Below are 25,111 nucleotides of genomic sequence, written 5' to 3' on the forward strand. Positions count from 1 at the left end.
GTTTTATATTCTGTGTTTCTTGCTTGTTTTTTTTTGTTGCTGTTTTGCAATTTGTTTTTTTTTTTGCATATTGGGTGTGGGGTGGTTGATGTTTTTCTTTGAATGGGTTTTGTGGATGTCTGTGGGGATATGAATCTCAGCACTGAATACTATGTGCATACTTTGATAAGAAATGTACTTCTGATTTTTTTGAAATCATTGAAACCCAATCTCATCATTTACTGTCATGGATTTGGATAGTGCGGAAGTGTGTACTTGTTCTACTGAGTCTCTCTCACCTTTTTTGAGATCATTCCTTTAACCAAATATATGGGGGAACAACTGAATTCAGTGTTTCAAAATTCTCCGCACAACTCCCATCCCAGAGTCAACAATAAACATAATTCTTATTAAATAAAGATTAGTGCTGTATTTTCCAACCAACAATAACCCAGACATGCCCCTGTTGTGGTGTAATTTATAAAATTATTAGCAAAAACAATTCCAAGTGACATTTTAACTCTTTGTGAGCTCACAGCATGTATGCTACCTGTACAAGTTAAGCTCTGTTTGCTAATAGCCTTTGGATTCTTTCTTAGCCTCAGACACTAGTGGCATGAGAAGAAAAGACCAGGGAATTGATGAAGGATCCTGATGAAGTGTTTCAGCCCTAAAAGGTCGACTGTTTACTCTTTTCCATTGACGCTGGCGCATTCCTCCAGCACTTTGTGTGTTTAAGAAGAATTTATCTGTCTCCACGTGTCTCTCAATGCTTGTGGATTGAACTACTACCTACTGAGGCAGCTTTCAGTTGGGTCTTGGGACCAGCGATTGCAGTTGATAAGCACCTAGGATAGACCCTGAGTGCTTTCATGAGTCAGAATTCAGAGATCTCCCAACAACTGCGACAATCAAGTGGCGGCTGAAAATCATGAGCCCTGAAATCCTGTGGAAATCTTTGTAACTCACTATGTAGTACTTAGTGTGGTTTATTTGTGCTTCTGTTTTATGATAATAAATTAGGCTTAAATTACTTTGTCATGTTAATTACCATATTTCTTCGACACATGAAATGGTTTGGGATGTTTGGGTCTGATCAACCCAGCCCCCCTCATCCTTCACCGTTTAGTACAGGAGAAATGCAGGAATGCTGTTACATTCCTTCCCACTACAAGATCACCTCAAGTCAGCCATGGACAAGTGTGCATTTTTCTTTCTGTAGTCAGACAATATATATTACATTAGCTTAACAGTTTTGATCATTTTTAAACCTATTCCTTTGATACTGTGGCTCCAAGCACAAGTGACAGATGCCTAGTCATGCTCCAGCCATTATGACAGCAAGAAGCTTGTAGTGGAGCATGGAAAATGACACTCTGGCCACAAAGAAGGACAAACAAATCAAACCTCCCATGACTCCTCACCAGTCTACATCTGCACTGTAATAATGAAACATGAAATATGCCTGTAAGATTTCCAAGTGGCTGCTGTACTAGAGGATTTGCTTCACCAAGCAGATCTCAATTATACACACACAAAATGCTGGAGGAACTCAGCAGGTCAGGTAGCATCTATGGAAATGAATAGATAGCCAACATTTCGGTCTGATGCCCTTCTTCGGGACTAAGAAGGAAGGGGGAAGATGTCAGAATAAAAAGGTGGGGGGCAGGGGAAAGAGGCTAGCTGGAAGGCGATAGGTGAAACCAGGCTGGTGGGAATGGTCTAGGGCTGGAGAAGAAGAAATCTGATAGGGAAGGAGAGTGGACCCTTAGGAGAAAAGGAAGGGGCAGGGGAGCCAGGCAGGAATAATAGGCAGGTTAGAAGAAGTAAAAGGGCAGAGAGGGGAATAGAGGAAGGGGGAGGAGGAATTTCAAATATAAGAAAGTCTGCAGGTGCTGAAAATCCAAAGCAATGCAGACAAAATGCTGGAGGAGTTCAGCAGGTCAAGCAGCATCCATGGAAAAGAGTAAATAGTCAACATTTCAGGCTGGGACTGAGAATTTGTTCTTTAGAAGGGGAAATTGATATTTCTGCCATCATAGAAGGTACCCAGATGGAATATAAGATGTTGCTCCATCACCCTGACTGTAACGTTATCTTAGCATGAGTGAACGCCATGGACTGACACATTGAACGAGAAAGGGAATGGGAATTAAAAGATTTGGACAAAGAGAAGTCCCACTTGTGGTGAATGGTGCAGAGGAGCTCGACAAAGTCTACCACAGTTCCACTTTGAAGAAGGATAATAAGACAAGGTGAATAAGCAAATGAAGTTGTTTCTTTTCACAAGACTTCAAGGGAATGTGCTCCTTTGTGTGACTGTACCTCCTGATTAATATTGACATATCTATTCTGTTCACCATTCATCTTATCTGTGATCATTAGACCACAATCTTATCTTTACCAATCACCCACACAGGGCATTGCAGTCTCCAGCACCCAATGGGTGAAATCACTGTGTGGCAAAGTTCCTTACTAATTGCATTGTTTATGTCCCTCATAATTTTGTATACCTCTCGCAGCTCCATCCTTAGTCTCCTCCCCTATAAGAAACCACAAAGCTTTGAAATAGTTCTGTTTAGTATCAGAGAATGTATACAGTATACGATCTGAAATACTTCGTCTTTTCAGAATCCTTAAAAAACAGAAGAACCCCAAAAGCATGAATGACAGAAAAACATAAGGACACAAAAGCCCTCTCTCCCCTCCTCGCCCGCGCAAGCTGCATCAAAGTGAAGGGAGAACATAATACGAAGGGCTAGTTTATTTGTCGGTCAAAAGCCGCTTCTACTGTGTCCGTCATCAATTGAGCTGTTTGAATGACGAAGCAGCTCTTTTCCATCGGTTACTATGTGTGCCACGGCAACGGTGTCTGGATCCAGGGACCTCAAAGGGCCTTCCTTTGTCTCTGGGCACTTATCTTCACAATGAGTTCGTGACCAGTGCTGAAGAATTAGCAGGTAAGTATGTGGCAGATATACAAGGGCCCCTGCACACTCTTAGCTAAGTATCTGTTAGTTGAATGTTTAGTTTTGTAGTTTGTGTAACTTATGGTGGTTTAGATATTTGGTTGAATCATTTACTGTTTGTAAATAAATGATCAGTGTCTTCTGTCTCACTCTCCAAACCTGTGTGTCTGCTTCCTCATTACAAGCCCGTCTCCCCTCATAACTGAAGCACTGTATTCCATGCAACATCCTTCAGAATCTCATGTGTATCCTCTTCATTGCAACTATAAAGATAAAGATTAGCTTTATTGGTTACATGTACATGTAAATATAGAAACATACAGTGAAATGAGATGCTTGTGTCAAATCAAATCAACGAGAATTGTGCTGGGCAGTTCGCAAGCATTGCCAGGCTTCCTACGCTAACATAGCATGCCCACAGCTCACTAACCATAACCATATACCATTGGAATGTGGGAGTAAACACCAGGAAATGATCCTGACAATGGAAGCTTCTTCCACATACGTTGTATACTCTCCCGTGACTCTGCTACATGCTCTGATCACTCCCACATCCTAAGGACGCACTGGGAGGTTGATAAGTTATTGCTCATTGTAGATAAGGGCAGAAGAATCAAAGGAAAGTCAATGAGCATGTGAGAGGAAGTAAAAAAACAAAGAAACGTAGAGACATAGAAACCCTACAGCATAATTCAGGCCCTTTGGCCCACAATGCTGTGCCAATCATGTATTTACTTTCGAAATTACCTGGGGTTACCCATAGCCCTCTAATTTTCTGAGCTCCATGTATCTATCCAGGAGTCCCTTAAAAGACCCTATTGTATCTGCCTCCACCACCATCGCCGGCAGCCCATTCCATGCACTCACCACTCTCTCTGAGTAAAAGATTTACCCCTGACATCTCCTCTGTACCTACTTCCAAGCACCTTAAAACTATGCCCTCTCATGTTAGCCATTTCAGCCCTGGGAAAAAGCCTCTGACTATCCACACGATCAAAGCCTCTCATCATCTTGTACACCTCTATCAGGTCACCTCTCATCCTCTGTCGCTCCAAGGAGAAAAGGCCAAGTTTATTCAACCTATTCTCATAAGGCATGCTCCCCAATCCAAGCAACATCCTTGTAAATCTCCTCTGCACCCTTTCTATAGTGAGGTGACCAGAACTGAGCACAGTACTCCAAGTGGGGTCTGACCAGGGTCCTATATAGGTGTAAAAAACAATACCGTAGGGAAATATGTAGACGGGGAAGAGGATTGATAGGGTTGCTTTGCTGGTAGCAAGCATTGAGATAACTGGGACATATAGCCTCCTTCTGTCTCATAATCAATAAATGTGATCTGAAGTCACTTCTACAAAGCTAATGGTAGACCTTCTCCAGGCAATCGTTAATAAAACTCTATATGAAGTGCACGCCAGAGAAAAGGACAATTACAGCACAGGATGCAGCTGAGGAGAACACACAGGATATTCAGAATATTAAGGCAGGAAGATTATAATAGGAGCATAAAACTTTAGTTCGTCAACAGTTGCAGTTCCATGTGCAGTTCCGGCCACCGTACCATACAAGGGATACTAGTGTAGAGGTGAGTGCAGTGCTTTACAGTGCCAGTGGTAAGATTGGGGTTCCACTCCTGCAACTGTTTTTGAGGAGTTTGTACATTCTCTCTCTGACTACATGGATTCATGCTGAGTGCTGTGCTCCAGTTTTATTGTGTTATTTGTTGAGATTCAGCCAGAATCGGCCCTCTGGCCCTTTGAGCCGCACCACCCAGCAATCCCAAATTTAACCCTAGCCTAATCATAGAACAATTCACAATGACCAAGTAACCTAATAACCAGTATGTCTTTGGACTGCGGGGGGAAATCAGAGCACCCGGAGTAAAATCATGCGGTCATGGAGAGCATGTACGAATTCCTTTCAGGCCAGGTCGGGAATTGAACCCGAGTCGCCAGTATTGTAAAGCTTTGTGCTATCCACTGTACTACCATGCCACTCTTCTGGAGTTACAAAACATAACAGAAGACTTTCTGGAAGAAAAGTGTTTGCTGTGCTTGAATGATGGTAGGAGTACAAGGATAAATCTATTTAACAACACTATCTGCTATAGATCTTAACGCTGGTATCTGAGGATACAAAAACTGTGTGTAGCAAGGAAGTGTATAATGATACAACAGTGGTGAGTGATCATTTCTCCATTATCTGTACAATGGGAATAGATGTGTATCAGAGGAAAGGTTCTTACATTCCCAGGTGGATTTTTAATAAGGCAAATAAGGATGTATTTGATGATTTATGTGAAAATACATTTCCTGATTAGTTGGCTTTGGAGGATATTGGGTTGACTAATAATACCTTGTGCTCTGTGCTCAACTCAATAGATAAGGAATCAATTTCCAAATCATTGGGAAATTATAAAAGGAAAGCTTTTCCCTGGTGGGTGGATGAGTGTAAAAGAGCTGTGAAGGAGCAGAATAAAGCTTTTAGGAAAGTTAGTCAGTGTTAATTGTATTTGTCTTTCATACAATATAAAAGAGCTCAAGCTATAGTTAAAAAGGTAGTGAGAAGGGCAAAGAAAATGTATTGGATAATGTATTGCGATAGCATTGAGGAAGAGATCCAGGTGGGGGAAGTCTGGGGCACGATACAGAAAATAGGAGGAGTTAGAAAACTTGATGCAATACCAGTTTTGTGTGGTGGGAAGAAGGTTGCAGTTACAAATCTGAAACAGCAGAATTATTAGTAATAACATATGCCAGTTACATGGTTCGGCCAATTTAAATAAAGAAGAGAGGTCTGTTCGAGAAACAGTTTTGGATTGGCAAGCAATCCTCAGATTGGCAAGAAAAAAGTGTTCCTGTTCCTGCTTGATGTCAAATTTACATTGCCTGAACTTAAAAGGGCTATTACTGATGCTGGTCAGACATCACCTGGATAAGATATTTATTATGATATATTTACATGGCTATCAGATTGGATATTTATGTTGGTTTTTAAATGATTTAATACAATATGAGTTGAAGGAAAACGTCCTGCTTCCTGGAAGTTAGTAGTTGTTATCCTTATATTGAAACCTGGTAAGGATCAATCAGATCACTCTGGCTATACAGTCGACCTATTTTGCTAACTACACATGTAGGTAAGACAACATTGGACAACAGTGAATTTTCTGAAAGAGTTGCTTCCTCAGAATTTTTTTGTTTATGATTGAGCATTTGAAGCTGAACAAAATTATAATTTTAAACTACTTGTATCAGTTAGAAATTTGGAGAAACAATAAATTAACTTTTATTGAGTATAATGTGTTTAATTGCATAATGGCACTGATACTTTGCAATAGTTCAACTAAGCTAAAAAAACGGTTTGTTGACTATTTTTCTTTGTAGTCAATGTCTGAGGCTTCTCGCTTAAACTGTCCAACAATAATCAGCCACCATTGATAGGCTCCAGTTGCCATGGTAGCGTTTTTCCATGACCACAATGCCCTGGTGAAACCTTTGACCATGCTCTTCACTGACAGTGCCAAGTTTTGCAGGAAAGAAGTATAAATAGGAATGCAGAAAATGAGTCTTTGGTGATGTGTTGCACTTCATGGTTTTGTATGCTTGAAGAATGCTGTCAACCAGCCGCACGTAGTTTGGTGCTCTGCAGTTGCCAAGAAAATTTTCAATCATCCTTGACTGCCTTTCATATGATTTTCTCTGGTCCCACTAAAAATTCTCAAATTGCCTGTCATTGATGATCTGTTTGATTTATGGACCAACAGAAATGCCTTTCTTAATCTTAGCATCAGTTATTCTGGGAAACATTTGTCTCAAATATCAAAATGCTTCGTGGACATTTATAGTCTTTCTAAGTCCTGTCCTGTGATGCAGCGTCCACCCTGCCTACATGTGCTTGGACAAAATAGAAGACTTTTCAGCTTACATTGTGGACAATATTTTAATTAACTTGAATTATGAATTGAAATAAAAAACATAGGTTTTTTTTTAAAAATGGTGTTTGATAGGAAAATTTCAAGGTGATTTTCATGATCAGCACCAAAAAATCTATCAGATACACTCAAAAGAATTTAAGAAGAAAAATCTTTGTTGTCAAGTGTAATAGAATGAATGGTTATAGCAAAGCTGTCATATTTTGTGGAAAATAGTGGAAAATTAGCTGTATACTAATCTGGAATTTTATAAAAGGTGAATGACCATGCAGTCAGTGTTAAGTTCAGAATCTGATATTCATAAGGCTCCCCGTAATAAAATATCAATGGTAGCAGTTTTCTATGATATAGAGAAAGTTTATAATATGTTGTGGCTGCTTAAACTGGAAGAGATGGGAATAGGTGGTGGAATGTTCAACTGGATTCAAGAGTTTTTTATGTGATAGGAAGATGCAAGTTAGAGTGGGAACAACATTCTCGAAGGAAGATGAGAGCGAACGGGACTCCGCAGGGGAGTGTGTGTAGCTCACTCGCTTTTAATATTATGATTAATATATTTTCTTCAATGTTGGCTCAGACATTTCCAAATCATTATACACTGATGATGTTGGTGCAGTGTGAAAGAGAGGCAAAAAAATAGATTATATAGCCAGTAAAGTGCAGGCAGTTATTAATGGAAACATAAAAACATAGAAACTTACAGCACAATACAGGCCCTTCGGCCCACAATGCTGTGCCGAACATGTACTTACTTTAGAAATTGCCTAGGGCTACCGATAGCTCTCTATTTTTCTAAGCTCCATTTACCTATCCAAGAGTCTCTTAAAAGACTCAATTGTATCCGCCTCCACTATTGTCGCCGGCAGCCCATTCCACGCACTCACCACTCTCTGCACAAAAAAATTACCCCTGAAATCTCCTCTGCACCTACTTCCAGGCACCTTCAAACTGTGCCCTCTCATGTTAGCCATTTCAGCCCAGGGAAAAAGCCTCTGACTATCCACACGATCAAAGTCTCTCATCATCTTATACACCTCTATCAGGTCACTTCTCATCCTCCATCGCTCCAAGGAGTAAAGGCAAAGTTCACTCAACCTATTCTCATAAGGCATGCTCCCCAATCCAGGCAACATCCTTGTAAATTTCCCCTGCACACTTTCTATGGTTTCCACATCCTTCCTTTAGTGAGGTGACCAGAACTGAGCACAGTACTCCAAGTGGGGTTCACCAGAATCCTATATAGCTGTAACATTACCTCTCTGCTCTTGAACTCAATCCCACGGTTAATGAAGGCCAATGCACTGTATGCCTTCTTAACCAGACAGTCAACCTGCACAGCAGCTTTGAGTGTCCTATTGACTCCGAGATCCCTCTAATCTTCCACACTGCCAAGAGTCTTACCATTAATGCTATAATTTGCCATCATATTTGACCTACCAAAATGAACTACCTCACACTTATCTGGGTTGAACTCCATCTGCCATTTCTCAGTCCAGTTATGCATCCTACTGATGTCCCATTGTAACCTCTGACAGCCCTCCACACGATCCACAACACCCCCAACATTTGTGTCATCAGCAAATTTACTAACCCATCCCTCCACTTCCTTATCCAGGTCATTTATAAAAATTATGAAGAGGAGGGGTCCCAGAACAGATCCTTGAGGCGCACCACTAGTCACTGACCTCCACGCAGATTAAGCATTGCTGGTAGGAGTGGTTAAAGTACCTTTACATCTATGTAGGTTACAGTTAGCAATGGTTTACTAGGTTAACAGTGCAGTGCATGAACTTTGATACACGATGTTGCACCAACACTTCAAGCTACTCCAAGATCATTTTAACTCTGCCCTCCCACATCACCCTCCACTTCTCACTCAGCTTCTCTAAACGTCCCTCATGTATCAATCTCTACCACCACCCATGGCACTGCATTCCAGGCACATACCACTCCATGCATAAGAAAAACTACTTCTGACATCTTCCCTAAACTTTCCTCCACTCACCTTAAAAGAACTTCCTCAGGTATTAGTCATTTCTACCCCAGGAAAAAAAGCTGTTGGCTATCTAGTCTATTTATGTCTCTTATAATTTAATAATCACCTCTATCGTCACCTCTCGTCCTTTGTCACTACAAGATGAAAAGCCCTAACTTGCTCAACCTATCATCACAAGGTATGTTCTCTAACCCATGCAACATCCTGGTAAATCTTCTCTGCACACTCTATAAGCATTCCATATATTCCTGTAATGAGGCAGCCAGAAATGACCACAATATTCCAAGTGTGGTCTAGCCAGAGTTTTTTTTAGAGCATCACAGCTCTTGAACTCAATCACCTGACAAATGAATGTCAAAACACCATATGCCTTCTTAACCACCTAATCATATTGCATTGCAACTTGGAAGAATCTATGGATTTGGATGCGAATATCACTCTGTTCCTCTACACTGCTATGAATCCTGCTATCAATCTTGTACCCTGTCTTCATTTTTGAACTTTCAAAATGAATTACTTCATATTTTTTCGGTGTGAACGCTACCTGCCACTCTCAGCCCAGCCCTTCACTGTTTATGTCCTGTTGCAACCTACAACAACGTCATACACTACCCACAGCACCACCAACCTTGATGTCATCTGTGACCTTTCTAAGCTACCCTTTCACTTCCTCATCCAAGTCATTTATAAAAAGAAATCACACAAAAAGGAGGGGTCTCAGAACAGATCATTGTGGAACACCACTGGTCACTGACCAGCAGGCTAAGTATGCTCCATCTACTACCACCCCCTGCCTTCCTAGGGTAAACAAATTCTGAATCCATGCAGGCAAGTTTCCCTGGATTCCATGCCACCTAACTTTCTGGATGAGCCTTCCATGGGGAACTTTGTCAGCAGTCCTACTAAAATCCATATCCACCACTCTACCTTCATCAATTTGTTTTGTCACTTCCTCAAAGAAGTCAGTCAAGCTCATGAGGCATGACCTTCTCCTCAAAAAGCCACTCTGACTATCCTAATATGAGCATGCTTCTCTGAATTTATATAGATCCTGTCCTAATAATCCTCTGCCTTCATTTGCCCTCCACTGTCTCACTGGTCTGCAATTCCTAAGATTATTTCTGTTACCTATCTTGAACAAAGAAACAAAATTTGCATTCCTCCATTCCTAACGTATTTCAAAGGAACCAACACTGCCCCTTTCTTATCCTTGACATGCTCCAGCACACTAGTCTGTTCTACATAGTTTTCACACTCATCAAGGTCCCTCTAACAGGTGAACACTAAAGCAAAGAATTCATTAAGAACATCCTTCCTCCTCTGACTCCAGTACATGTCTGATTTCCTGAGCTGACTTCCATTCAGATGTTAATGTTGAACTAATTATTGGATCAAACAGTCTGAATTTTATATCACAGCTGTTTTGTTTTTTTTTGCCAGGTATCACTTGCTGAAGTCTGCATAGGATTCAAAATCATGATCAAGTGGTTAACCATCCAGTGATCATCCCAACAATGCAATCATTTCAGCACCAATATCAGCCAAACATCTACAGGTTCTGCAAACCTTTACTGTGGTCCTTACCTCGGGAGACAAAAAAAAGTTTTAAACATAAAAACGTATTTGTGATGTTCATCATGCTATTTCTTCTATTCAACTCAAGAAATTTGTTTGAGTAGAGTTGCTGGTGTATGTTCCAGAATTGTGTGTTTCAGCAAGAGATTCCTCAAATGATGATTGATGGCGAGTTTTGAAAATCCCAGCAATGCTTTCTTCTTAAGAGCTCAGTTTGTTATTCTGACCAACCACTGAGTCCTGTTCCATTTGAATCAGAACGATATGCAGAAACAAAACAAAGGTTCTCAGCCCGAAACATCAACTGTACCTCTTCGTATAGATGCTGCCTGGCCTGCTGTGTTCACCGGCATTTTGTGTGTGTGTTGCAGAAACAAAAGCAGCTTTGATACCAATCAGTAGTGCTTCACTTATCATTATGACAGTGAGTTTGCCATCTTTATATTCCTGCTGCTGCCATTGTGGTGACTACTATTTCATGATCTAATTTAATCAAAGATTCAGTGTTTATATATGCAGTATACAACCCTGAGATTTGTCCTCCCGTCATCAGCCATGAAACAAAGAAACACCATGGAACGCATTGAAAGAAGACATCAAACATCCAATACACAAAAAAAAACAAATCACCCAAATTCAAAAAATGAGCAAAATCCACCATATATAAGCCATCGAACCATTGAGACAGTCTAGGAATGCTCATAAAGTTTAGTTCAGTTCAATTCAGTTTAGCACTGTGTCATTCATTGACTCAGGCTGCAGAGCCAATCCACCCTGATCAAAATCACAGACAATGGCAATAAAAAAACATGTAACTAGAAACCAGTTCATCATAATATGAACTACAGAGTCCAATCCACACACCGTGTCGATTAAACCAAGATTCCAGCCTCTTCCTCCAGGACCAGGAAGCAAGAGTGAGAAAGAGAGACCAAACAGACACTAGCATCTTCTTCTGGCAGCAGTGAGCAAGAGGGAGAGAGAGACTGGTAAAATATAGACAGACAGCCCTGAACACCTGTTTGCCTTCTGCTCTCCTCTTCATTGATTCCGATCTTGCTCTCTGGTTTAACCAGCGAGATCATCGAGAAAGGGAGTTGATCGTGGGTCTGCGTACCATCTCCAGTGTTCTTGGCCTCTTGGTCACATACTCCCCCCCAAACGTCACCAAACCCTCGGAGACAGGAAGTCGCCAGATCACTCAGTTGTCTCAAACACACCATCAGAATCACAGGTTCCAATAGTAACAGAATCATATTTGAAAGAAGAAGAAATAAAAGAAGGATTCTGAAGGAAGGGCCTCGGCCCGAAATGTTGACTGTACCTCTTTCTAGAGATGCTGCCTGGCCTGCTGTATTAACCAGCAATTTTTATGTGTGTTGCTTGAAATTCCAGCATCTGCAGATTTGCGTTTTAAAATCCTGAAGGATGTTGCCTTTGGATGCACTGTTCACTGGTGCCATCTTCTTCAGCCCCCTGAATTAATGATACGAATTATGACAGAGAAACACAGACACATTTCATAGATGCCTTTCATGGTGGATGTCAGGGGATCCAGGCACTGTCGGTGTTCCAGGATTCCTATTCATTGACAACTGAGGTTGTCAGGGAACCTTGGAAGGCTGGGAACTAGGGCTGAGGAGGAGAAAAAAAGATCAGCCATGATCAGCAGATTCGATGGGCCAGATGGCCTAATTCTGCTCCTATGTATTATGATCTAATGGTTTTAACAGTCTTGCAGCCAGTGATGCACTGAATAAGAAGAAGAAGAAATATCTTAGCCTAAAGTGTCATCTGTTTATTCATTTCCATAGATCGGAGGTTCCCAACCTATTAAAATATCATTTTTAAAAAAAGGAGGTCTGTGGACCCCAGGTTGGGAACCCTAGTCACAGGTTCTGCCTGACATGCTGAATTCCTCCAGAAATGCGTGTGTGTTTCTCTGGAGTTCCAGCACCTACAGAATCTCTTGTGTTTCAGATTTTTTTCCCCTGCAGACCATTTGAAAAATTGACATTAATTTTCTTGCAATGTCATTTCTGTTGCAGCCGTTATTTATGGGCCCTTTCTAACAGAGCTATCAAACTGGATTAGGTTGTAGTCAGTCTAGCCATCATCAGCACCTGTCACAACATGGCTGGCGTGGACCTCTTTGTGGCCTCTCACTCAGAAGTACGTGCCTGGATTCAGGATGTGTATTTATCTCCCAGACAGAACAGGGCATTTGATATGACAAAGCTGCACTCTAAATATTTCACCAGGAGAACTCCATTAGAGTATAGCTCTCTGTGGCAGGGAAAATTAAGCAAAAACTGTTCTTGAAGAGAAGTTAAGTGGTGCGACAGGAGAGATTCAACTTCATCCATGTTAACAAAGCTTGAGTGTTGGAACCCTGGCACTGACTTGCTACAGGGAGGACTGATCATTCAGGATGCCAGATGCATGTTGCTGGCACGCTATCACCATTTATGAAAGATTGATATGTGTAGCAGGTGTTTGGATCCCACAATGCACTGGATGTGATTGAACAGGCAGAGTTATGCACACTGCTGTGAATAAGTGGGATGCTGATCACAAATACAGAAGTGTGAGGCTGTATTTTAAAGAATGCCACGCATTAAAAATCATTGAATATTTATTTGCCTTCACTTTAAAAAGCTGTCTTTTTCTCTGCTTTGCCACGTGCCTCTGAGAGCCCAGCAAGTGATTTCAGCTTCAGCTGTCTGCCAATATCTTTCCAACAGGATATGTGCAAGTTATCCAGGCTGATTCACTCACTAATTTTCCATCCTCTATGAGAGAGATTGTCACCTCCTTCTGTGAAATGGCCAGAACTGGAAGCATTATGTCAGGATGTTTATAGTTGCAAACACATCTTAACAATCTGCGGCAGGATGAGCAATTTGAGATTACTGAAAACTAATTATTTTAGACTTTCTAGGCTTAGCATTCAAAATGTTGCTTATTCATTCACGACTGAACAGTATTGAAACATCAGATAGTTAATATAATTTTATTTCATATGATACAAGAATCCAGGTTAAGGCTTTAGTTGGCTGCTGTTATTTATTGATGCAGGCAACTTCTTCGGATGAATCATGAACACAAGAGATTTCGGAGATTTTGGTAATCCAGTGCAACACAAACAAAATGCTGGAGGAACTCAGTGGATGTGCCAGCATCTATGGAGGGGACTGAACAGTTAGAAGTCATCAAGTCTTGCCTGAAATGTCAGCTGTTTAATGCTTTTCATACATGCTGCCAGACCTATTGAGTTCCTTCAGCACTTCCTATGTTGTTTTTAGGAGGATTTATATTTCAAGTACAATCCACCTTTTTTCTTAAAGAGATGGAAAATTGTTTTAGGGATCAGAGAATTAGCCAAAAGGATGACTGTTCCCTTTAAATTTCCATTTTCCTCTGCTTTTGGAACCATGTGGAATTATTTATAAACAATTCCTCACTTTCTGCGTCAGTGTTTCATTATCACTTACCAATTGTGAATGATGCCATCTTTGCCATGATTAACTATTGCCTGTCATTCCTGTTCTCTGGTCAGGAGTACATATTCATACTGTCTCCTTAAAATTTACATCTTTGAATAAATTCCCGGAAGCCAATGGTGAAGCAATCTTTGCCTCATTTGTGTCTGATTATGTCTCTATAACATACTCCATGTAATTTTCCCACTTTGAAAACTATTAAGTAAATGAAAATTGTTACTAACAATGAACACACAAGGATTACACTTGGTAAGAAATCAAATTAAGTCGTAGGGTCATAGGGCACTTTAGCACAGAAACTGGCCCTTCGGCCTATCTAGTCTGTGCTGAACTATTAATCTACCTGATCCCAACAACCTGGACCCGGACAACAGACCTCCATAACCTGATCATCCATCTAATGAAATTGCTACAGTCCTTTTCACAATGGTATTTCTGTCCATGCTGTTGGATAGGAAATTCCAAGATATCAACTCTGTGTTGATAATGGAATAGTTGGAGGGAACCTGCGGGTAACGACATTAGCGTTTCCCTGAAACCCTAAAAATAATAGGTCTTTTTTCTCCCCTCTTCCATGCTGTCAGAATGTCTAACTACTTGCCTGCACTTGGTCCATATAAGAATCTGCCTAAATCTATCACTTCCTCTAGCATCTCATTCCATATGCAATACTGTGGGAGAGGGCAAAGAGCAGGAAGCACCAGAAAGACATTCTGTAATGATCAATAAACCAAATATTTGGAATCAAATGGCCTTGCTTGATGTTTCAGGGCTGGGTGTGTTTGCATCCATGCCAACCCCCCTCCCTGGCACTCCTTCCCTGCCATCTGTCCCACAACCGCCTCACAGCACTCCACCCTCAGAATTCCCATTATCCTTTGCTCCTGCCGGTTTTGCAAACTCACTCTACTCTCCACATTAACAAATACATTACGGTACAAAAGTTTTAGACACCCTAGGAATATATACTGCACCTAAGACTTTCAACCAGCACTGTACTCACCACTCTCTGTTGGAAAGTCTTCTTTAAATCTTAACCCTCTCAACTTAATCCTACTCCCTTTAGTTTTAGACCTCCTCTTCCTGGAAAAAAAGACGTGACCACATCTATGTCTCTCATGATTTTATATAAAATTCCAGGAAGTCACTTCTCAGCTTCTTCCTCTCCAGGGAAAACAGTACCAACTTATCCAATCAGTCCTCATAACTGAGCAAGTGGACAAAGGAATGGCAGGTGGAATTTAACTCAAATAATCGAAACATAGAAACATAGAAAACCTACAGCACAATAAAGAACCTGCAGCCCACAAAGTTGTGCCGAACATGTCCCTACCTCAGAGATTACTAGGGTTACCTATAGCCCTCTATTCTTCTAAGCTCTATGTACCTATCCAAAGGTCTCTTAAAAGACCCTATCGTATCCGCCTCCACCACCATTGCCGGCAGCCCATTCCACGCACTCACCACTCTCTGCGTAAAAAAAAACTTATCCCTGACATCTCCTCTGTATATACTCCCAAGCACCTTAAACCTGTGCCCTCTTGTGCCAGCCATTTCAGCCCTGAGAAAAAGCCTCTGACTATGCACACGATCAATGCCTCTCATCATCTTGTGCACCTCTATCAGGTCACCTCTCATCCTCCGTCGCTCCAAGGAGAAAAGGCCGAGTTCACTCAACCTGTTTTCATAAGGCATGCTCCCCAATCCAGGCAACATCCTTGTAAATCTCCTCTGCACCCTTTCTATGGCTTCCACATCCTTCCTGTAGTGTGATTATGAGAACACTCTGTCCTCTCTTATTGTCATTTAGAAATGCATACATGCATTAAGAAATGATACAATGTTTCTCTGGAGTGATATCACAGAAAACAAGACAAACCAAAGACTAACACTGACAGAACCGCATAATTGTAACATATAGTTACAGCGGTGCAAAGCAATACCATAATTTGATAAAGAACAGACCATGGGCACAGTAAAAAAAAAGTATCAAAGTCCCGAGTCGATTGACTCCTGAGTCCCCGATAGCAGGCGACAAAAGGGAGAAACTCCCTGCCATAAACCTCCAGGCACCGTCAACTTGCCGATACCTTGGAAGCAGCCGACCACAGCCGACCCTGAGTCCATCTGTCCGAAAACTCTGAGCTTCCGACCAGCCTCTCCGATACAGCCTCCTGAGCACCATCCTCTGCTGAGTGCCTTCGTCCTTACCCCGGCCGCTGAAACAAGCAAAGCCGAGGATTTCGGGTCCTTCTGCTCCGGAGATTCCGGTTAACACACAGTAGCAGCGGCAGCAAAGCAGGCATTTCAGAAGTTTTCCAGATGTTCCGTTGTGCTCTCATGTCTGTCTCCATCAAATCAGAATTGTGCACGGTCCCCTACTTGACAGATAACAGATATTCATCATCGAAGCAGCCACGCGAACTATCATCACGCCACCATCTTCTCCCCCCTCCCGGGTGAGGCGACCAGAATTGAGCACAGTACTCCAAGTGGGTGATAATGTGAATGTGATACATGTTAAGAAGTAAAATCAGGGCAAGATATAATGAATAGCAGGGCCCCGATGAGTACTTTGGAAGAGAGAGATCTAAGTGTATAAATACATACACAAAATACTGGAGGAACTCAGCAGATCAGGCAGTATCTATGGAAGTAAATGAGCAGTCAAGTCCCTTCATCAGGTCTCCTAAACAGAAATGTCATCCTTTACATACTTTCCCTTATAGTCTGTACATATCCATACTTATGGCCACTCATGTGACGCTCCAGTTGTTCACCTTACCACATCATTGTTGAGGGGTATACACTCTGCCACCTGACCCCTCCCACTCCCGTGGGTGAAGAAACCTCTACCATGGTCCTTCCCCACTGGGCCCTTGCGGTGGCTGTACCAAGTTTCAGTGCGACCCTCAGCACGTACTCCTGCAGCCAAGAATGTGCCAGTCTGCAGCATTCTCCCACGGACATCTCCATGTGCTGTTAGATCATCAAGTTTCGGGCCGACCAAAGAGCGTCTTTCATCGAGTTGATGATCTGCCAGCAGCACCGGATGTTGGTCTCCGTGTGCGTCCCCGGGAACAGCCCGTAGATCAGAGAGTCCTCTGTTACGCAGCTGCTGGGGATGAAACATGACACTAGCCCGTCCATCCTCCTCCACAACTTCTCTGCGAACTGACAGTATGCGAAGAGGTGGGTCACAGACTCCTCCTCACTGCAGTCCTCCCGTGGGCAGCGGGGTGTGGAGACAATGTTCCGGGCGTATGGGAGGGATCTGACTGGGAGGGCCCCTCTCACTGCCAGCCAGGCGAGGTCCTGGTGCCTGTTGGTGAGATCTGGTGATGAGGTATTTTGCCAGATGAACTGGACAGTCTGCTCGGGGAACCACCCCACTGTGTCCATCATGTCCTTCTCCTGCAGTGCCTGCAGGACATTACATGCTGACCACCGCCTCATGGCCCTGTGGTCAAAGGCGTGCTCCTGGAAGAACTTTTCAACGAAGGACAGGTATGGTGTCACATTACAGCTAACTCCAGGCCTGGCAATGGTAATACAGCTCAGGGCATTGGAATTCAATCCCAGCACTCTCTGTAAGGAGCCTACATGTCTTCCTAGGAAATGCATGGGTTTTATCTGGCTGCTCTGGATTTCTTCCACAGGCCAAAGACATGCCAGTTAGTAGGTTGATTGGTCAGTCATTAGATTAGTGTTGAATCGGGGTGGTTGGGGTGGCTGGAGGGACCAGAGGGGCCTACTCCGCGTTGCATTGCTAAATAAATAAATAAATACATGGAAATAAGATTAGCAAATGAATGCAATTTAATGGGTTGTCAGATCGGATTATCTGAGGAATCAGAATCAGAATCAGGTTTAATATCACTGGCATATGTTGTGAAATTTGTTGTCTTTGTGGTGGCAGTACATTGCAATACATAATAATAGGAAAAATCTGTGAATGTGTAAGTAATGCAAAAATAGAAAATAAAGAAAAGTAGTGAGGTAGTGTTCGTGGGTTCAATTTCCATTTAAAAATTGGATGTCAGAAGGGAGGAGGCTGTTCCTGAGTCACTGAGTGTGTGCCTTCAGGCTTTTGTATCTCCTTTATGAAGGTAACAAAGAGTTCAAGGCATTAACTGGATGATGGGGGTCCTTAATGATGGACACCACCTTTTTGAGGCATTGCCTCTTGACTATGTCCTGGATACTATGAAGGCTAGTGCTCATGGTGGAGCTGACTAAGTTTACAACTCTCTGCAGCTTATTTTGATCCTGTGCAGAAGCCCCCCCCCCCACTCCCATACCAGTCGGTGATGCAGCCTGTTAGAATGCTGTCTATGGTGCATCTGTACAAATTTGGGAGAACTTTGTAGATATCTGTAAAAATATGGGAGTCCAACATAAAAGGAAGGTTTGGTACATGAAACTGAGTTCAATTCCAAACAACTGCCAGCTATCCTATGATATATATGAATGGCCATCAAAAAGAAAAAGATTCCATGAAATATGGGACAAAAGTAAGAAAATATGGAAAGTACTGATATGAAAACAGAAAATGATGGAGATACTCTACAAATCAATCAGCATCTGCGGAAAGAAAAACAACTGAGTTATCATTTCATATCAATGTCATTCCATTGACTTGTAAGGTTTGACATGGACATTGTTTTATTTTCAACACTGCTGCCTGACCTGCTGAGTATTGAATGCATTTTCTGTATTTATTATTAGAGAAGAAATATATATGTTTGTGACATTAATTGATTGTGTTTTAATTAAGTAGTGAATAGTATATAAATTTAAAAAACCACAATGTCAGTGCTAAATTATCTAATCATTTTGCAAATGAGGACAATAACAACAATGCTGAATTCAGTAATCTTGCAATTTAACTGTGTGTCAGCCCACAAACACACTGCATGAGTTATATATTGAGCGAAGTTAGACAAATTAACAATGAAAAGCATTTCCTTTACATTTTAATTCAGCAGAATTTAGAGATTTATTACAACAAACTAGCAGTGACAAACAAATCTTGCTGGAAATTTAATTAAACATTGCAGCTGCTTACCAGTAAGTCAATTACAAATGCATATGTAAATTACGTCAATTAAGATCATGATACTTGTGTAAATGTCAACCAGTTTAATGTTCTGTTATTAACTTCTAACCATTGATTTGACAGTGAAGTGCCTATGATGAATTATGTTGTGAACAGTTGTATTGTGAATTCTGAATGCATATGCATGCTTTCATCCTTTATGAGCAGAATGAAGCTGCTACCAATGCTATTTCAGATTAAATCAGTACAATGTTTCCTACACTTCTAAATTCAGTTTACTTAATCAGTATTTCCCACCCCTTGCCACTTCCACGAAGGAACCTCTGAAAGTCATTGTCAATTGTTCTAAAGTGAGTAGTACAGATTGGGTAAATGCAAGCAGACTTTTTCCACTGGGGTTGGGTAAGGCTACAGTTAGAGGTCATGGGTTAAGTTCAAAAGGTGAAAATTTTAAGGGTGACATGAGGAAAACTTCTACACTCACAGGGTCACTGCTGGTACAAGAGGTGCATACAAGCTTGTTTTCAATGTTTAAGCAAAGTTTGGATAGATACATGGATGGCAGGGGTATTGAGAGCTATGGTTCTTGTGCAGGTTGATAAGTGTAGGTAGTTTAAATAGTTCAGTACAGACTAGATGGGCCAAAGGGCCTGTTTCCACTGTACTTTTCTATGACTCCGTGACTCTAAAGGCTGAAAATGCTGGGGATATTGGGATTGGTTTATTATTGTACCAAGATACAGTGAAAAGCTTGTTCATACAGATCAGATCATTACACAGAGCATTGAGTTAGAACTAAGTAAACAGTTACAATGCAGAATGGAGTGCAATATCTACAGAGAAAGCCCAGTGCAGAAAAACAATGAAGTTCAAGATTATATTAAGGTAGATTCTGAGGTCAAGAGTCCATTTTATCATGCAACAGATCCATTCAAGAGACAAATTACAGTGAAATAGAATCTGTCCTTGAGCTGAGTGCTATGAGTTTTCAGGCCTTTTTATCATCTGGCTGATGGAAGGAGGCAGAAGAGAGAATGTTCTGGGAGATTGGAGTCTTTGACTATGCTGATATTCAGAAGGTCAGGTAGCACCTGGAGAGAAAGAAGCAGAGTTTTTACATTTCAAGTCGATGATCTTTAATTAAAACTGGAAAAAACAAGTAAGCAGCCTTGTTAAGTTACAAACATGGAGGCAAAACTGAGCACATTTACATGGAGCGCTATTGCAGGAAAGTTACATCCATCATCGAGGACCCCACCACCAAGATCATGCTCTCTTCTTGCTGCTGCCATCAGGAAGAAGGTATAGGAGTCTCAGGATCCACACCCCTTGGTTCAGTAACTGTTACTACCCCTCAATCATCAGATTCTTGAACCAGAGGGAAGAGCTTCACTCAGCTTCACTCACCTCAACTCTGAACTGTTCCCATTACCTACGGATTCACTTTTAAGAGCTCTTCATCTCATTGTCAGGATTTTTATTGGTTATTTATTCCCTCTTTTGAGTTTGTTGCCTTTTGCACATCGGTTGCTTGTCTGCTCTGTTGGGTGCAGTCTTTCATTGATTCTATTGTGTTTCTTCGATTAGCCAGCAAGTAAACAGATCTCAGGGTTCCATACAGTGACATATATGTGTTTTGATAATAAAATTACTTTGAACTTTGAACACAAGAAAAAGAACATACGAGAAAGAAATGAACATGAGAAGGCCACCTGCACAAGGATTCAATATTGTTCTTTTCCAGGCCTTATCTCCTCTTCCGTGTTGAATCCACATCACCTTCAACTTCCGAAACTTTCAAAAATATAACTGCCTCCGCTTTAAATGCCTCCATTAATTTAGCTCAAAGTCCACCAGAACAGAGAATTCTATCAACTAACCAAACTTTCAGGAATGAATTCTTATGAATCTCAGTTTTAAGTGACTGCCCCCTTATCTTGTATCTAAGTCCCCTCATTCAAGTCTCTTACACTAGTCTAAACATCTCAACATCTATCCTGTCATGCCCCCTGAGTATCATATATGCTTTAATACAGGGGTTCCCTACCTGGGCTTGATGGACCCCTTTCTTAATGGTACTGGTCCATGGCATAAGTAAGTTTGGGAACCCTGCTTTAATAAGATAACTCTCAGATCAATCTTATTGAACTATACAGATCCTAAGGGGAAAGAGGTTTAATGAAAATAAATGTAAAGTTTGTAATAAGGTAAATACCAAATTTGCCCAGGTGACAATTGGTCAGCAACCTACTATATAAAATAACACTAACCTATGAACTTATTTTCAAGGACTCTTCCCCGCATGTTCATGATATTTACTGATATTTTTTATCAGTAGTAGTTATTACTTTTTTCCTTTGTATATGTACAGTTTGCAGTCTTTTGCACATTGGTTGTTTGTTCATCCTGTTGGGTACTGTCTTTCATTGATTCTATTGAGTTTCTTGGATTTACTGAGTATGCTCGAAAGAAGACAGATCATAGGGTTGTATAGTGGCATATATGTACTTTGATAATAAATTTACTTCGAACTTTGAACTAACTGTTGACACCACAAACTCACCTATCAGCAACGTATACGAGTCACTATTGATTAGACTCTTAAAAGTGCCAGTCACTGTGGTCATATAAGCATATCAATGACTGGGTATTCTTTGAAAAGTGACTCTCCCAAGTTCAATTTCAACTTCTTCAAGTTCCAGTTTATTGTCATTCAACTGTATACATAAATACCACTAAATGAAACAATGTTCCTCCAGACTACAGTGCACAACACAGTTCGCATAACTCACACCCATAACACATAAAGTAATATTATCACAAATAAGTGGAATTAGGGGGATAACCCTCTGCTGGTTGGAATCATACCTGACACAAAGTAAGATGGTTGTGTTGGTTGGAGCTCAATCATCTCATCCTCAGGACGTCACTGCAAGAGTTCCTCAGGGAAGTGTCCTAGGACCAACCATCTTCAGCTGCTTCATCAATGACTTTCCTTCCGTCATAAGGTCAGAAGTGGGGATGTTCGCAGATGACTGCACAAGGTTCTGCACCATTTGTGACCCCTCAGATAGTGAAGCAGTTTATAATCAAATGCAGCAGGACCTGGACAATATCCAGGCTTGGGCTGGCAAGTGGCAAGTAACGTCTGAGCCATGCAAGTGCCAGGCAATGGCTATCTCCAACAAGAGAGGCTCTAACCATCGTCCCTTGACATTCAGTGGCATCACCATCACTGAATCCCCTACTACCAACATCCTGGGGGCTTGCCATCGACAGGAAACTGAACTGGTATAAAACTGTGTCTACCAGTGCAGGTCAAAAACTAGGAATCCTGCGATGTGTAACTCACCTCCTGACTCCCCAAAGCCTGTCCACCATCTACAAGGCTCAGGTCAGGAGTGTCATGGAATAATCACCACTCGCCTGGATGAGTGAAGCTCCATCAACACTCAGGAAGCTTGACACCATCCAGTACAAGGCAGCCATTTGATTGTCCACCCCTTCCACAAACATCCAGTCCCTCCACCGTTGATGAACAGTTGTAGCAGAGTGTACTATCTACAAGATGCACTGCAACAACACACCAAAGTTTCTAAGGCAGCACCTTCCAGACCCACGACCACTACCATCCAGAAGGACGAGAACAGTAGATACCTGGGAACACTACCGATTGGAAATCCCTCTCCAAGTCACTCACCACCCTGATTTGGAAACATCATCATGCCTTCATTATTGCTGGGTCAAAATCATGGAATTCCCTCCCTAACAGCACAGTGGGTGTACCTACACCTCAGGGACTGCAGCGGTTCAAGAAGGCAGCAAATCCCCTGCTTCTCAAGGGCAACTAGGGATGGGCAATAAATGCTGGTTTAGCTGGTGATGCCCACATCTGTAAATGAATAAATTAAAAAAAAACAAATAATAAGGTGCATATATGATACAAGTTAAAACATACTTCAGTCCTATGCAAAAGTCACAGACACATATATATCTAGGGTGCCTAGGACTTTTGCACAGTCTTATATTTGGCGGCATGGAGCAGAGAGTGAGTTTCTAAATCAGGTGCAATAGCAAAAAGTGTTGGGAATGTCAAAGGCAGAGCACCACAGGAGGGGTGTCGGACAGGTGGCAGGGAAGGAGAAACAGGGCTGGGGGTGGTGCAGGTGCAGACATACGCAGCCCTGTGACACCAGGCAAGGTCATGTGATTCCAAATAATTAGTTTATTAATCATTACAGAATGTCGTTCTGGTGCTTCCCGCTCCCTCCCCTCTCCCATCCACTTTTCTTAACCATGATTCCCCTCTCCCAACCCCCTTCCTACTTGCTGTCCACAATAGAGGTCCATATCAGAATCAGGTTTACCATCATTCACATATGTCATGAAATTTGTTTTTTTTTTCCAAAAGCAGTACAGTGCAATACCCAAAATTTTGCACAATACTGTAAATTGATGATGATGTCAAAAGCTGCTGGTGCTTCATATGTGATGAGACGTGAGTGGTGTTGAGTGCTCATTAGTCACTCTGACTTCCCAGTTGTTTTCCACCATCTGAGAGGTGCAAGTCAGGGATTTGATGGAATACTCTTCATCTGGCTGGATATGTACAGCTCCAGCTGTACTAGAAAAAACAGTGCTATCTAAGATAGGTTTAACCAACTCTCCAGCTGAATGTTCGCTATGTCTGCCACAGTTCCTGCAGTATGTATTGTCTACCAGAGGAACTTGCCTAGGGTAATCATGCAGCACCTTCCAAACCCATAACATCTACCACCAAGAAGCACAGAGGGAGCAGGCAGACGTACGTACAACCATCTCATATTCCTCCCCAGGTCACACAGTATTTTGATGTGGAAATGCTTTCCTGCTCTTCATCAGAGCTGGCTCTATTTCCAACAATAATCTACCCAGGGGCATGCTGAGAATATAATCTTCAGAAATACTGTTGATGCATTAGAATTGATTCACCACTACTTTTTCAAAGGTTTTCAGGGGTAGCAATAAACTTCAAACATATCAGCATCTATATATTAATTAAAATTAATTACTGAATAGCTGTTTGCAAGCTGAGAATTCAATCAATCTGTGCCTTAATGCTCAAAACTGCAGGCCATTGATAATCTTCAGGCTGATCTTTGAATGTTATCTAAGTCCTGGGGCTAGTTGAACTAAATAGCTCTTGAATTCAGTATTGAATAATTCAGCACAGAATATGTGCGGACTTTTTGAAAGAGTTATCCAATTAGTGCACTCCACTGCTGTAGCGCTAAGGGGTTTTTGAAAATGTACTAATGTATGAAAAGGACCACAACGGCCTTCTGGAGAACGTGGACAGATTGCTGAAAACAGCAGAAGCATGGCGGATTAAAACCAACGCAGAGGAAGAGTGAGGAGTGGAAATATAAATGAAACAAAGCAATCGGAAGTGCTGTCAGAACAGAATGGTAAAGTGAGAAAGCAGCTGAAGTTTTGAGTTTAATGCCAGGCTCCACACTTTAAGAAGAATGTCAAGATCTCAGAAAGCATGAAGAAAAAATTTATTAAGATACCAGGAGTGTAGAACTTCAATTATGATGAAAGATTGGAAGGTCTGGTCATTTAATCTTTGGTCGAGGAAGCTAAAGGCAAATTTAACTGAAGTGCTCAAAATCAGGAGTGTAAGTTGTTCAGGTAGATGGAGCTCATCAGCCTGCGAAGGCAGTCCATCTAAGAGAGGGACAACTCTGATTTCAAACCTACACTGCCTTGCGGCCATACCCACTTATGGGAAAGGCTTCAGGAGTAAACCCTGAGGACAAATCCAGAGCTGGAGTCTCTAAGGCAGTCCAACATTGCTTTCAACCTCGCTCTGGCAACTCCTGGTGCCAAGCTGTATCGGCCCTTGCCCTTCCCTTGGACAACATCGGTGACTTGCTGCTTGGGCAACTGCCGGTATTCCATACAACCTTGCCCAGGCCTGCACCCTGGAGAGACTGAAGCAAGACGTTCCAGGCACAGATCCATGGTCTCACGAGACTAATGGATGCCATCCAATCCAAGTTGTCCGGAAGATTGCAATGATCATAAATGGAAGATTATGGCAAAATCTAGTGA

Source organism: Mobula birostris, chromosome 5 (assembly GCF_030028105.1).
Source record: "Mobula birostris isolate sMobBir1 chromosome 5, sMobBir1.hap1, whole genome shotgun sequence".
Classification (NCBI taxonomy): Eukaryota; Metazoa; Chordata; class Chondrichthyes; order Myliobatiformes; family Myliobatidae; genus Mobula; species Mobula birostris.